The sequence below is a fragment of the Macaca nemestrina genome, chromosome 4 (assembly GCF_043159975.1).
Source record: "Macaca nemestrina isolate mMacNem1 chromosome 4, mMacNem.hap1, whole genome shotgun sequence".
NCBI classification, from domain to species: Eukaryota; Metazoa; Chordata; class Mammalia; order Primates; family Cercopithecidae; genus Macaca; species Macaca nemestrina.
Genome location: NC_092128.1, coordinates 129656524 through 129670252, shown reverse-complemented (window position 1 = coordinate 129670252; position 13729 = coordinate 129656524). Strand labels below are relative to the sequence as shown.

The following is a 13729-nucleotide window of genomic DNA, read 5'->3' as shown; positions in this document are numbered from 1 at the left end:
ACCAGGAATTTGAGGTTGCAGTGAGCTATGACCAGCACTGAACTCAAGCCTGGATGACAGATTCTTTCTCAAACACACACACACACACACACACACACACACACACACAACAGGCATGTTTTGCAAAGACTGAAATAGAAATTGAACAACTGAAACTTAAATAAATTTAATATACAATGTATGGTTTAATTATTAAATGAGACCAAATTAATAACAACAGGATTAGTGAACTAGAATACTGAAATGAAGAAATAAAACAACTACGGAAAAACAAAATAACCACAATACAATTATGATTATACATGTACAAAGAATAAAATGAGATGAAATCAAACACATTGGTTTCACTAGCTTACATACAACTAACAAATCACACTAATAACAAATAGTTATAAATTTCTGAAACTGAATATCAGATGGGAACCCTTGAATGCGAAGTGTATTGTGATTAAAAGTGGCCACCAACAAAAAATACTCAACAGAAATAAAAGTCAAACTGTATAACACCCAAGAAAAGAAAAAAAAGTTAAAGCCATGAGAGAGAAGAGAGAACCAATGAAGGTGAGAGCAAACTCTCCAGAGCCGGTGTTCAGCCAGAAAACAGAGAAATAAGTAAGAGTGCTGGGAGAAGTTCCTGTTCAACAAATAATTAGATACTTCACTAACATATTTTGAATAAGTAAGGATGCACTAAATGATTTCCAAAAGTAAAAAAAGGAGAAACCTTATTACCAACATGAGCTTATTAAGAATACACTTCAAAAAGAAAAAAAATTAAAATGAAGTTCAAGGAATTGAAATGCAACAAACTGTAAACCTATTGGGCTATCAAATCACGGTGGACGATGAACTAAAGGATCCCTCAAGTCTTTGGCAGCATCAGTTTTCAAATGATTAACATAAAATAACAGTGTTAAACTCTATACATGTAATGAAATAAAATATCAAATTTTCTGATACTTGAATAATTTAACTGGTGTTAGAATCTCTTTTTCAGATAATTATTTTGAAAGAAAAAATATGTGATACTTCTGTCTCATCATTTGCAGAATATCAATTATCCTTTTTTCAGACCTTATTAGCACCAAAGGGCTCACAGTGGCATAGGCACTGTTCACAAGCTTCTGGACACCCAGGATGGCTAGCTCATATCTTGATACCAGGATCGAGTAGGATGAGAGACTTAAATCCATCTGGTACATGACCACGAAGAAATTCACCAATGGCAAGATGGTCTTGGTGGCCCTTTTTTTCTGGAGAGACTCTTGGGGAGATTGTTTTGTTTTTTGTTTGTTCGTTTGTTTTTTGACTTGCTCAATCTCTTGATTTAGTGGCACACATAGAATGAATGAATTAGCTCTTAGTTGTGGTATACTTAGTAAGTCTGATCTTGCTTGGAGAAACAGGATCTTAATACTTCAGTCTCAGAACACTTTAAAAACCAAGCCACAGTTTTTCTTTCAAGGATGTGGAAAACATTCCTCATTCAAATCTGATTAATGGTTTTATAAAGTATGTACCTCATTTTTATTAGTCATTACCTTCATGCTGGATTCTAATATTCTTTCTGACGGTGGCGTGTTCAATGACAGAAACTTACAGAGAGAAAATTCCTTCCTTCTCAATTTATAAACAAACATTTTAAAAGCAACATTTTTGACCTGGGAGGAAGATATTTATATGACATACGCAGCAACCACCTTAAATTGGCAAAAATAACAGAAGAAAAAAATTGTTATTTAATCTTTAAATAATGAGTCTCTATTTGCTACAAATCTACAAATATTTTAAATATATTTCCTTCTACTGCCATAAAAATTAAGATAATCCTCTGTTTAACAGCTTTTGAATATATTAATTTTATAAGGAAATAAAAAAGATTGACTTGCCTCCTGAATCATTCAGTGATAAACTGACCCTAATTTCCCTCCCTCAAGAACATAAAAATGATGTAAGGTGTATCAAAGTATGTAACAATATTAACAATATTAAAAATGATTTTTCCTATGGTCTTTCACTAAAGTAATCAATGTAAAAAGAATATAAAAATGTGTTTTTGCTTGAAGATTTAGTGAATGTCCAAGGAATCACAATTTTTGAGCTTTTACATTCAGGGTACTATACTATGTGAAAATACTATAGTGCCTTATATAAAAAAGCACAGTGATAAAATTTCACATGAAAAATAGCCTAAATATCAATAATAATTACATTCTCCGTAATCGTTTATTATCTAAAACTTCAAAGCCATTCATCTTTTTCAGTGCTTTGAGTGAGCAATCAAAACAATCATGTTTATTCAGGTTTAAAACTTAATTTCTCTGCTTGAAATCTGGAGGCATAGATGGAAGAGACACTTAAGGTAATTTTGTCCAACTTCTTAAGCCCACGTATGTTGAAACAGTCTATAGTGTCTCATTATGTCATCATTGATGCAACTTCTTCACCAGTGGCATCGTGGGAAATATGAAGGTCTTCAAGCATCTCAGTCAGACTAATTCGAGGTGCTCCTTCATCATCATCACTTTCCACAGGGATGGTTGATTCTCTGTAAATGTTGACTTTTTTTTCTAATTGCCTCATCTTCTTCAAGATCTTCAAGAAAATCTTGGTATTGCCTTTCATCATCTGTATCCATGTTCTCTCTCTCGCAAACTCTTTCAATTTCCAGTTTCTACATCACTGATGTTTGGTTCAGTCTTACTTCTTCTTGATTAATATCACATCTGGAACTCTATTCGAGTTCATTTTGTTGACATGCTCATCATTTAAATTACAGCTGGCCAAATCAAACTGTAACACCAGGTCTCCAGGATTTAGAAGATGTCCCAAATGAGTACGACAAAAATACTGTTTGTCTGTATTCATTTCAGATGTCTTCTGTACCCAGACTTCCCTGAGGGTATGCTTTTTTACATCATTCCAGCATCTGCACCACATTTTATATCTTGGACTATGCTGCATTCCATCACAATAAACTCCTCTAGCTGTCTGAGATGACATAAACTATTGAAAGGGTTACTCCAGAAAATGCTCCCATCAGTATCTGCAACTTGTAGGGTGTTTGGATCAACGAGGTGAATGGCACTGGTTACTCGAATACACACACAAATCTGGTTCGTATTTCGCAGGCTTTGCACCGGTTTTGGAGACAGACAGACATTTTCCTTACATATTGGAACAAGTGTGTGTATGTTTGTGTGTCTGTAGACATACACAAACATGTAAAGTAGACTCAGAATTGCTAGTCCATTTGGGAAGCATTTGCTACCCTTTTGGGAAGCAAATTGTTCAACTAGAATACAGTGTTTTTGTATAGCTCTTGAGTCTTACAGTATCCAATTAAAGTACTGTTTTCCAAAATTGCTTAGGTCAGGACCTTCCATTCTCACACATAGAATGGGATATAGTTTATCTTAAAAAAAAAAAAAAAGGCTGGGCATAGTGGCTCATGCCTGTAATCCCAGCACTTTGGGAGCCTGAGGCAGGCAGATCGCGAGGTCAGGAGTTCAAGACCAGCCTGGCCAATTTAGTGAAACTCCATCTCTACTGAAAATACAAAAATTAGCCGGGTGTGGTGGCGGGTGCCTGTAGTCCCAGTTACTCGGGAATCTGAGGCAGGAGAATCGCTTGAACCGGGGAGGCAGAGGTTGCCATGAGCTGAAATTGCACCACCGCACTCCAGCCTAGGTGACAGAGGGAGAGTCTGTCTCAAAAAACCAAACAAACAAACAAAAAACACCAAAAAATTTAACCATGCTACAACATGCATTAACCTTAAGGACAGTATGTCAAGTAAAATAAACCGATCACAAAACAACAAATTCTAAGTGGTTCAGCTTTTATGAGGTACCTGGCATAGGTAAATGCATGGAGACAGAAAGTACAACAGTGGTTGCCAAGGTCAGGGGGAGGGGAAAATGGAGATTGTTGTTTAATGGGTGCAGAGCTACACTTTTCCAAAACAAAAAATGTTCTGGAGGTGGATGGTTATGATGATTGCACAGTAATGTGAAAACATTTATTACTTCTAAAATGTACACTTAAAATAGATACAATGGTAAATTTTGTAGTATGTGTGTTTCATCACTATTTTAAAAAGGGAAGTTGTCAGCTTTAGTATAATAATAGGCAAATACTATAAATCTAAAAATAAAAAGTAATTATCATTGTGTAAGAATACACACAGTTCTTAAATAATATTTTTAAAAATATATTACTGATAGGTGATTGATTCAAATACAAATAACATGAGAAAAACAAACTTAAGCATGAGAATTTTATATGATACTTGGGAGGGCTTCTGTAAGTATAAAATAAAACATCAAAGTAATTTAGGATAAGATTCGTACATTTGAATGTTATTTTTTCTAAAAGCTTAAACAGCAACAAAATCAAAATTAATTAGAGACTATATAATGAATTACAGCATATTCTGTATGCAGATAATTTATTTTAATAAAAACTCCAACAAAACAAAACTAACAAAAGTGGGCCAGTTATTTGAAATACAAATAATATTGCCTAAAATGCTTCATGAATTTGCGTGTCATCCTTTCCCAGGTACCATGCTCATCTTCTCCGTGTCATGCCAATTTTAGTATATGTGCTGCTGAAGTGAGCACTGGTTGTGGATTTATTAGTTAATTTATTTTTGAGACAGGGCTTCACTGTGTCTTCCAGGCTGGAATACAGTGGCATGGTCATGGCTTACTGCAACCTCCGCTTTCCAGGGCTCAAGAAATCCTCCGGCCTGAGCCTCCCAAAGTGTTGAGATTACAGGCATGAGCTACTGTGCCCAGCCTGGAATGTTTGTTGTACTAGACACTCCCACTACTTTTTTCTTTAAAAATTACTGATTTGTTCAGCTCCTTAAAAGGATCTTTGGTGTTTTAGACATCAAAATATGTGAGGCCAGGCATGGTGGCTCAGGCCTGTAATCCCATCTGTTTAGGTGGCCAAGGATCACTCTAGGCCAAGAGTTTGAGACCAGACTGGCTAACACAGTGAAACCACCATCTCTACAGGAAAAAAAAAAAAAAAAAAAAAAAAAAAAAGCTGGGTGTGGTGGCACAAATTTGTAGTCCTAGCTACTTGGGAGGCTGAGGCAGAACTACTTGAGCCCAAAAGTTTGAGGCTGCAGTGAGCTATGATCGTGCCACTGCACTCCAACCGGGATGACAAGGCAAGACTCTGCCTCAAAAATAAATAAATAAAATCAAATAGACAATAGAATCTTCTGAGCTTTTCACCCTTTCCACAGGGTATAGGTGCCTGTAAGAAATAGTGAATGTTACAGGCTAGACATTTTTCATTGCAATGCAACTAGGATACCATTTCTAACCATGTTCCTGTGCAGACATAGAATGAAAAGCCAGTCGACTGGGGCTGTAGCAGGAATTCAGGCATTGTGCAGATGGCTCAATTTGAAGGGCCTTTTCTTTTTCTTTTTTTTTTTTTTGAGACAGAATCTTGCTTTGTCACCCAGGTTGGAGTGCAGTGGTGTGATCTCAGCTCACTGTCACCTCCATCTTCCAGGTTCAAGCAATTCTTATGCCTCAGCCTCCTGAGTAGCTGGGATTACTGCTGTGTGCCACCACGCCCAGCTAAGTTTTGTATTTTTAATAGAGATGGGGCTTCACCATTTGGCCAGGCTGGTCTTCAACTCCTGATATCACGTGATTCTCCAACCTCGGCCTCCCAAAGTGCTGGGATCACAGGCATGAGCCACCATGCCTGGCCGATACCCTCCTCTTAAGTCTGGATTAGACCTGCTGGCTTGCTTCTTTTTTGTTTTTTTTTTTTATGAGACAAGGTCTTGCTTTGTCCTCCAGGCTGCAGTGCAGTGGTACAACGGTTCACTATAGCCTCAAACTCCTGAGGTCAAGAGATCCTCTGGCCTCAGCTTCCCGAGTTACTGAGACCACAGGCACATGCCAGCACTCCCACCTAATTTTCTGTACAGGCAGGGTCTCACTATGTTGTCTAGGCTGGTCTTGAACTTCTGGCCTCAAGTGATCTCACTTCAGCCTCCCAAAGTGCTGGGATTACAGGTGTGAGCCACTGTGCTGGCAAGAAGTAAGAAGGTTTAATTTATTGGTGCGAGCTGTCTGGTTGGCTGTGCAGAGAGCTGCTGATGTGAGTGGGTTCGGGGCCAAGGTGAGAAGGTGTGATCCTTATGAGCTTCTCTGCACCTCCCCCTTCTGGAAAAGGGCAGGGTCCCCAGGGTCAGATTCCCTGCCAGCTCTTGGTGGGCCCTGACTCAACACCCTTCTGACTTGCTGTCATTGTGGTTCTTGGCATGTGGCACTAAGCACTATTTTTTTTTCTTTTTGAGTCAAGGTCTCACTCTGTTGCCCAGGCTGGAGTGCAGTTGTGCAATATCAGCTCACTGCAACCTTGACCTTCCAGGCTCAAGCAATCTTTCTGCCTCAGCCTCCAAAGTAGCTGGGATCACAGGTGCCCGCCACCACACCCAGCTAATTTTTGTATTATTATTTTTTTAGAGATAGTGGGTATCCCTATGTTGTCCAGGCAGATCTTGAACTCCTGGGCGATCCTCCCACCTCAGCCTCCCAAAGTGCTTAAGTTACAAATGTGAGTCATCACAACCTGGACAGAGTTTTTTAAAAAACTAAATTGAGATTTTATTTCAAAATGTAAACAAGATTTTAAAATGTTTAAATTAGGCTGGGTGCAGTGGCTCATGCCTTTAATCCTAGCACTTTGAGAGGCCAAGGCAGGCGGATTACCTGAGGTCAGGAGTTCGAGACCAGCCTGGCCAACATGGTGAAACCATGTCTCTACCGAAAATACAAAAATTAGCTGGGCATGGTGGCACATGACTGTAATACCAGCTACTTGGGAGGCTGAGGCAGGAGAATCGCTTGAACCCAGGATATGGAGGTTGCAGTGAGCTGAGATTGTGTCACTGCACTCCAGCCTGGATGACAGAGCAGGACTCTGTGTCAATAAATAGATAAATACAATATTTAAATTATTTTCTTAGCTGGGCATGGTGGTGTGCACCTGTGGTTCTGGCCACTTGGGGGCCTGAGGTAGGAGGATGGTTTGAGCCTGGGAGATAGAGGCTGCAGTGAGCTATGATCATACCACTACACTTCCGCCTGGGTGACAGAGCAAGACCTTGTATCAAGAAAAAAACAAAAAACAAACAAACAAAAACTATTTTCCTCTCAGTCCCAGGTATTCTAACAAGCCTTGATGGCCCCCATTTTGAGATTATAGCCTGTGGCAAGGGCCTGGCAAACAGGTTCTCTGTGCAGAATTGAGGTTGTTATGGAGTAACCTTTCCTTGGGCTGCATCAGCCTGTGGGTGAAAGTAAAATTGGGTGCGGTGGCTCTCCCCTGGATTCCCTGATGCTTTTAACATCCTGAGTCCTCTACCCCACTCTGCACGAGCCACACTGACATTCGTGCACCAAGGTACGGGTGTGGCCCCAGTGCCCACAGGATCGCTTGTGAGAACTGCTCCTTCGGCTCCACCTGTGGCCTCTCCTCTCGGGTAAAGTCTGGTTCCTGATGTTCATGCCACGCTCCTTCTCACCAGGGTGCACACGCATCACTGCCTCCAAAACACCTGATTGAAACCTGTTCCTGGTGGGGCCACCTCACCTCTCCAGGATGGCTTTCTCTGAAGCCAGTTCTTCCATCACAGGGGAAGTAAAGAAAATTATGAAAACTAGCAGGGAACAGTGGTTCACGCCTGTAATCCCAGCACTTTGGGAGTCTGAGGGGGGCAGATCACTCAAGGTCAGGAGTTCGAGACCAGCCTGGCCAACATGGCAAAACCTGATCTCTACTAAAAATACAAAATATTAGCTGGGCATGGTGGCGTGCACCTGTAATCCCAGTTACTCAGGAGGTTGAGGCATGAGAATTGCTTGAACTCAGAGGTGGAGGTTGCAGTGAGCCGAGATCATGTCACTGCACTCCAGCCTGGGCCACAGAGCAAGACTCTTTCTCAAAACAAATAAATAAAATTATGAAAACTCTCTTGAATATATGGACACCTCCTGAACAGGAGGTGGTTGAGGGGAGGTCCTGGCAGGTGGGACAGGGTATCCTGGCAGGGCAGGAACTGGGACTTCAGTGTATTGTTTTTGGACCTCAGTGGTGCCCTTTGTCACAAGTATCCATCTGCATCCACTGACTTATATGGGGGAACCTGGGGAAAAACCAATGACATGGTTTGATTGTTTCCCAACCAAATCTCATCTTGAATTTTAGCTCCCATAATCCCCACATGTTGTGGGAGGGACCCAGTAGGAGGTAATTGAATCATGGGAGCGGGTTTTTCCACTGCTGTTCTCTTGGTAGTGAATTAGTGAATAAGTCTCATGAGATCTGATGGTTTTATATAAGGGCAGTTCCCCTGCACACGCTTTCTTGCATGCTGCCATGTAAGATGTGCTTTTGGTCTTCCTTTGTCTTCCGTCACAATTGTGAGGCCTCCCCAGTCATGCTGAACAGAGAGTCCATTAAACCTCTTTCCTTTATAAATTACCTAGTCTCAGGGATGTCTTTATTAGCAGCATGAAAATGGATGAATACAACCAACCTCAATAGCTTAAGTGGGTCCAGCCATCACTCCAGAAGATACAGGATCATAAACCATGGCGGCATCCACACGGTGCTAACTCAGCACATGTGCAGAGTACATGAGCTGTGGGGCTATGGTGGCCTCCGCCTAGATTTTTATAGTAGAGACAGGATTTCACCACATTGGTCAGGCTGGTCTCAAACTCCGGACCTCATGATCCACCTGCCTCAGCCTCCCAAAGTGCTGGGATTGTAGGCGTGAGCTACCGTGCCAGGCCAAAAATGCAGATTTATGAGTGTCTCCCAGTGCTCTGAATCTAAATTTCTGAATGTCTAAATCTCTGTATATCTAACTTTTAACAACTTTGCTCTCTATATCTAATATCATTTTAACCTGGAAAATATGCACTCACCAACCCTTCAATCAATATTATTACCTGAGTTTTCCTGATCATAAAGGTCACTAGAGGGCTTGATAAACATACGCATTCTTGAGCTGGGAGTAGTGGCTCATGCCTGTAATCCCAGCACTTTGAGAGGCTGAAGCGGGTGGATCATGAGGTCAGGAGATTGAGACCATCCTGGTCAACAAGCTGAAACCCCAACTTTACTAAACATACAAGAAAGAAAGAAAGAAAGAAGGAAGGAAGGAAGGAAGGAAGGAAGGAAGGAAGGAAGGAAGGAAGGAAGGAAGGAAGGAAGGAAGGAAGGAAGGAAGGAAGGAAGGAAGGAAGGAAGGAAGGAAGGAAGGAAGGAAGGAAGGAAGGAAGGAAGGAAGGAAGGAAGGAAGGAAGGAAGGAAGGAAGGAAGGAAGGAAGGAGAGAAAGAAATAAATTACCTGGGTATGGTGGCACGTGCCTGTAATTTCAGCTACTTGGGAGGCTGAGGCAGGAGAATTGCTTGAACCCAAAAGGCAGAGGTTGCAGTGAGCCGAGATCATGCCTCTGCATTCCAGCCTGGTGACAGAGCGAGACTCTGTCTCAAAACAAAACAAAACAAAACAAAAATCAAACACATTCTTAGGTCTCTCTGCTGGTGGGATCATGTATAAAACAAAGCCCAAGAATCTACATTTATTTATTTATTTTTTAAGTTTTTTTTTTGCTTTTTTTGAGATGGAGTCCCACTCTGTCGCCCTGGCTGGAGTGCAGAGGCATGATCTCAGCTCACTGCAACCTCTACCACCTGGGTTCAAGCGATTCTCTAGCCTCAGCCTCCTGAGTAGGTGGGATTACAGGTGCCCGAAAACATGCCTGATTAATTTTTCTATTTTTAGTAGAGACAGGGTTTTACCATGTTGGCCAGGTTGGTCTCGAACTCCTGACCTCAGGAGATGCACCCACCTTGGCCTCCCAAAGTTCTGGGATTAGAGGTGTGAGTCACCATGCCCAGCCAAGAATCTACATCTAAATGCAGTTGTTAAATGTTCTAAGTAACTACACACATTTATCTGTTTTGTGGAATTACTGGAATATAGATCAGTTAAATTTTGGATAGCCTTAACCCAATATGATAATTTTAGTTTTTGAATAGCAGTTTATTTTAAGCCATTGGTTCTGGAAGAATTTAATCTGATCCAGTGTTGCATTTTTCTCTCACCCATAGATACAAGAATGAAGATAATAGCTATGGCATTTAATGAGCATTAACTATGTGCCCGCCACCATGTAACTGAACCTCCTCAAACCCTCTGAGGCATGGACCACTGTACTACTGCCATCCCCATTTTATGGAGAAGATACTGAGGCAAAGCAGGGTTACGTATCTTGCTAGGCCAGGCAGTTATTAACATGGTAGAGTTGGGATTCCAAACTATTCTTGTAACCAACACAACACTGCGTCTCTGGACTTAATCCAGACCAATTTCTCTGATGCTCAAAATTTGCCTGCTTTTTTTTGTGTGTGTGTGAGATAGAGTTTCACTCTTGTAGCCCAAGCTGGAGTGCAATGGTATGATCTTGGCTCACTGCAACCTCCATCTCCTGGGTTCAAGAAATTCTCCTGCCTCATCCTTCCTGAGTAGCTGGGATTACAGGCATGTGCCACCATGCCCGGCTAATTTTGTATTTTTAGTAGAGACAGGATTTCTCCTTGTTGGTCAGGCTGGTCTTGAACTCCCAACCTCAGGTGATCCATCTGCCTCGGCCTCCCAAAGTGCTAGGATTACAGGTGTGAGCCACTGCGCCTGGCCAATTAGCCTGCATTAAATGTGCTTTTGTGAAATATAGATAGATAGATAGATAGATAGATAGATAGATAGATAGATATAAATATATAGATATTTGAGACGGAGTATCTCTCTGTCACCCAGGCTGGAGTGCAATGGTGCAATCTTGGCACACTACAACCTCTGCCTCCCAGGTTCAAGCAATTCTCCTGCCTCAGCCTCCTGAGTAGCTGCAATTACAGACACCCACCACCATGCTAATTTTTGTTATTTTTAGTAGAGATGGGGTTTCACCATGTTGGCCAAGCTGGTCTCGAAACCCTGACCTCAGGTGATCTGCCTGCCTCAGCCTCCCATATTGCTGGGATTACAGGCAGGAGCCATTGTGCCCAGTCAAAACATATTTCTAATATAAAAGAGAAAGTTTTCCTTGCGCCACGTTCTACTCATGGCTAAAAGTTTCCTAAAATGGGCTGGGTGCGGTGGCTCACGCCTGTAATCTCAGCACTTTGGGCAGCCAAGGCGGGCGGATCACCTGAGGTCAGGAGTTTGAGACCAGCCTGTCCAACATGGCAAAATCCCGTCTCTACTAAAAATACAAAAAAAAAATAGCTGGCGTGGTGGCGGGTACCTGTAATTCCAGCTACTCGGGAGGCTAAGGCAGGAGAATTGCTTGAACCCAGGAGGCAGAGGTTGCAGTGAGCCAAGATTGCGTCATTGTACTCCAGCCTTGGTGACAGAAGTGAAACTCCATCTCAAAAAAAAAAAAAAGTTTCTAAAATGGACCTTGTTCTTTTTTTCTCCTCCCCCTCCCTCTCTTTCTTCTTCTTCTTCAGCTAGAAAGAACCTTCTTTTTAGCCCAAACAAACTTCTTCTAAAAATATTTTCTGTATCAGTGAGACTAATTAAATTGGAAAAGATCACCAACTAAATGATAAAACAAGGTAAAGCCTTTTGCTAATTATTTTTGAATAATTTATTCCTGGGCTCCCTGTGACTTGTTGAGGAATTGGAAGATACTGGGAAGTCTCTAATTAGGGAGTTTTAGAATACACAGAAGTATAAATATTCATAGGAGTTAGATTTGAAGACAACTGCTTTTAACACACAGACCCACCAGGAAGTGAGCATCTTGGCCGGGGTTATTTATTATGTGTTTTACTTTGAACAGAGCACATGCACATTGATTAGGTCAAAAATGTTCTTATCCTAGCATAGTGAAGAAAATGTAAGCAAGATAAGGATGAATGTGGTATGAAGGGAGATCCAGGCATGGCTGGTGTTTGGCTTTGCTGTTGGCTGTAATGTGGACTGTGGACTGTGGGCAAATTAACTCACCACTTTATGAGTGGGCCTTGGAGAGGGAATCCTAAAAGGATCCCAGGACTTGCAGCAGCCACACAGGAGATCGAGTATTCAAGGGAATAGAATGCTGGAGAACACAGAGACACTTAGGTTAGCTAAAGAAGATGAAAAATGAGGCTGGGCACAGTGCTTTATACCTGTAATCCCAACACTCTGGGAGGCCGAGGCAGGAGGATCACTTGAGCCCAGGAAGTTGAAGCTGGCCTGAGCGACATAGTGAGACCCCATCTCCACAAAAAATAAAAAGAAAGCAATCAGGTAAAGTGGCATGCACCTGTGGTCTCAGCTACTCAGGAGGCTGAGGTGGGAGAATCGCTTGAGCCTTGGGAGGTGAGACCCTGTCTAAGAACAAGAGGAGGAGGAGGAGGAAGAGGAAGAAGAGGAAGAAGGAAAAGGAGGAGAAGGAGGAAGAGGAAGAGGTAGAAGAAGGAGAAAAAGAAGGAGGAGGAGGAGGAGGAAGAAGAAAGGGAAGAAGAAATAGAAGAAGAAAAAGAAAGAGTCTCTGAGCAGCCATGAAGAGTAGGAAGATAACCCAACCTATCTCTCACTGGGTCTATGGGGAAAACGTTGATTAAAACAGAGCAGGTCTTCAGAGAGAGACTAGGTTTGGTGAGTAAGAGATTCGAAAAGCTAGAGGAAATGGAGGATGTTTAAGTTACTCTTACGGCATAATACATAACCCCAAAACTTCAGGTGCTTAAAATAACAATCTTGCCGGAGGCTGTGGCTCACACCTGTAATCTCGGCACTTTAGGAGACCAAGGCAGGTGGATTACCTGAGGTTGGGAGTTCTAGACCAGCCTGATCAACATGGAGAAACCCCATCTCTATTGAAAATACAAAATTAGCTGGGCATGGTGGCACACGCCTGTAATCGCAGCTACTCAGGAGGCTGAGGCAGGAGAATCACTTGAACCCAGGAGGCGGAGGTTGAGGTGAACCGAGATCACACCATTGTACCCCATCCTGGGCAACAAGAGTGAAACTCCGTTTTAAAAAAAAAAAAAGATTTTTTTTTCATGGTTCTGGGAGGTGATGGGTTCAGGTAGGTGATTTTCACTCAGGGTCTCTCACGCTGTTGCAGTGGCTGGGGCTGGAGTCTTCGCAAAGCCTTCTTTAGTCCCATGTCCGGCAACTGATGTTGGCTGTCATCTGAAACCTGTGCTGGGACTGTTGATTAGAACATCAAAATGTGGCCTCTCCCTGTGATCTGGGCTTCCTCACAGCATGGTGACTGGGTTCAAAGAGCAAGCATCCCACGAAGACCACAGAGAAATGGTGTCCCCTTTTATGACTCACCTGGAATCACTTCTGCCAGTCACAGACCTTCTTAAATTCAAGGGGAAGGAGAACAGACCTGACCTCACCATGGGAGCAATGTTAAGGTCATGTTGAAGAACAGCACACTCTATTATTATTATTATTATTACTATTATTATTATTATGTCTTGCTCTGTCACCCAGGCTGGAGTGCAGTGGTACAAACTCAATTCACTGCAACTTCCACCTTCCGGGTTCAAGTGATTCTCCTACCTCAGCCTGCTGAGGAGCTGGGATTACAGGCTCCTGCCATCAAGCCCAGCTAAATTTTGCACTTTTAGTAGAGATGGGGTTTCATTGTGTTGGCCAGGCTGG

General features: G+C 42.1%; 1 long non-coding RNA gene, 1 other non-coding gene and 1 pseudogene across 2 annotated transcripts; all 3 read right to left on the bottom strand.

Moving 5' to 3' along the window:
• Positions 1–737: 737 nt before the first annotated feature.
• On the bottom strand, positions 738–4053 carry LOC139362896 (60S ribosomal export protein NMD3 pseudogene; annotated as a pseudogene).
• A 460-nt stretch (positions 4054–4513) lies between these two features.
• LOC112423946 (U6 spliceosomal RNA) lies at positions 4514–4625 on the bottom strand. The gene has a single exon (XR_011622925.1). It is a non-coding gene; the product is annotated as a U6 spliceosomal RNA (small nuclear RNA).
• A 3671-nt stretch (positions 4626–8296) lies between these two features.
• LOC139362900 (uncharacterized) lies at positions 8297–13303 on the bottom strand. The gene is made up of 3 exons (XR_011622479.1): positions 12068–13303; positions 9401–9537; positions 8297–8710 (listed from the first exon to the last, which is right to left on the bottom strand). It is a non-coding gene; the product is annotated as an uncharacterized lncRNA (long non-coding RNA).
• Positions 13304–13729: the final 426 nt, after the last annotated feature.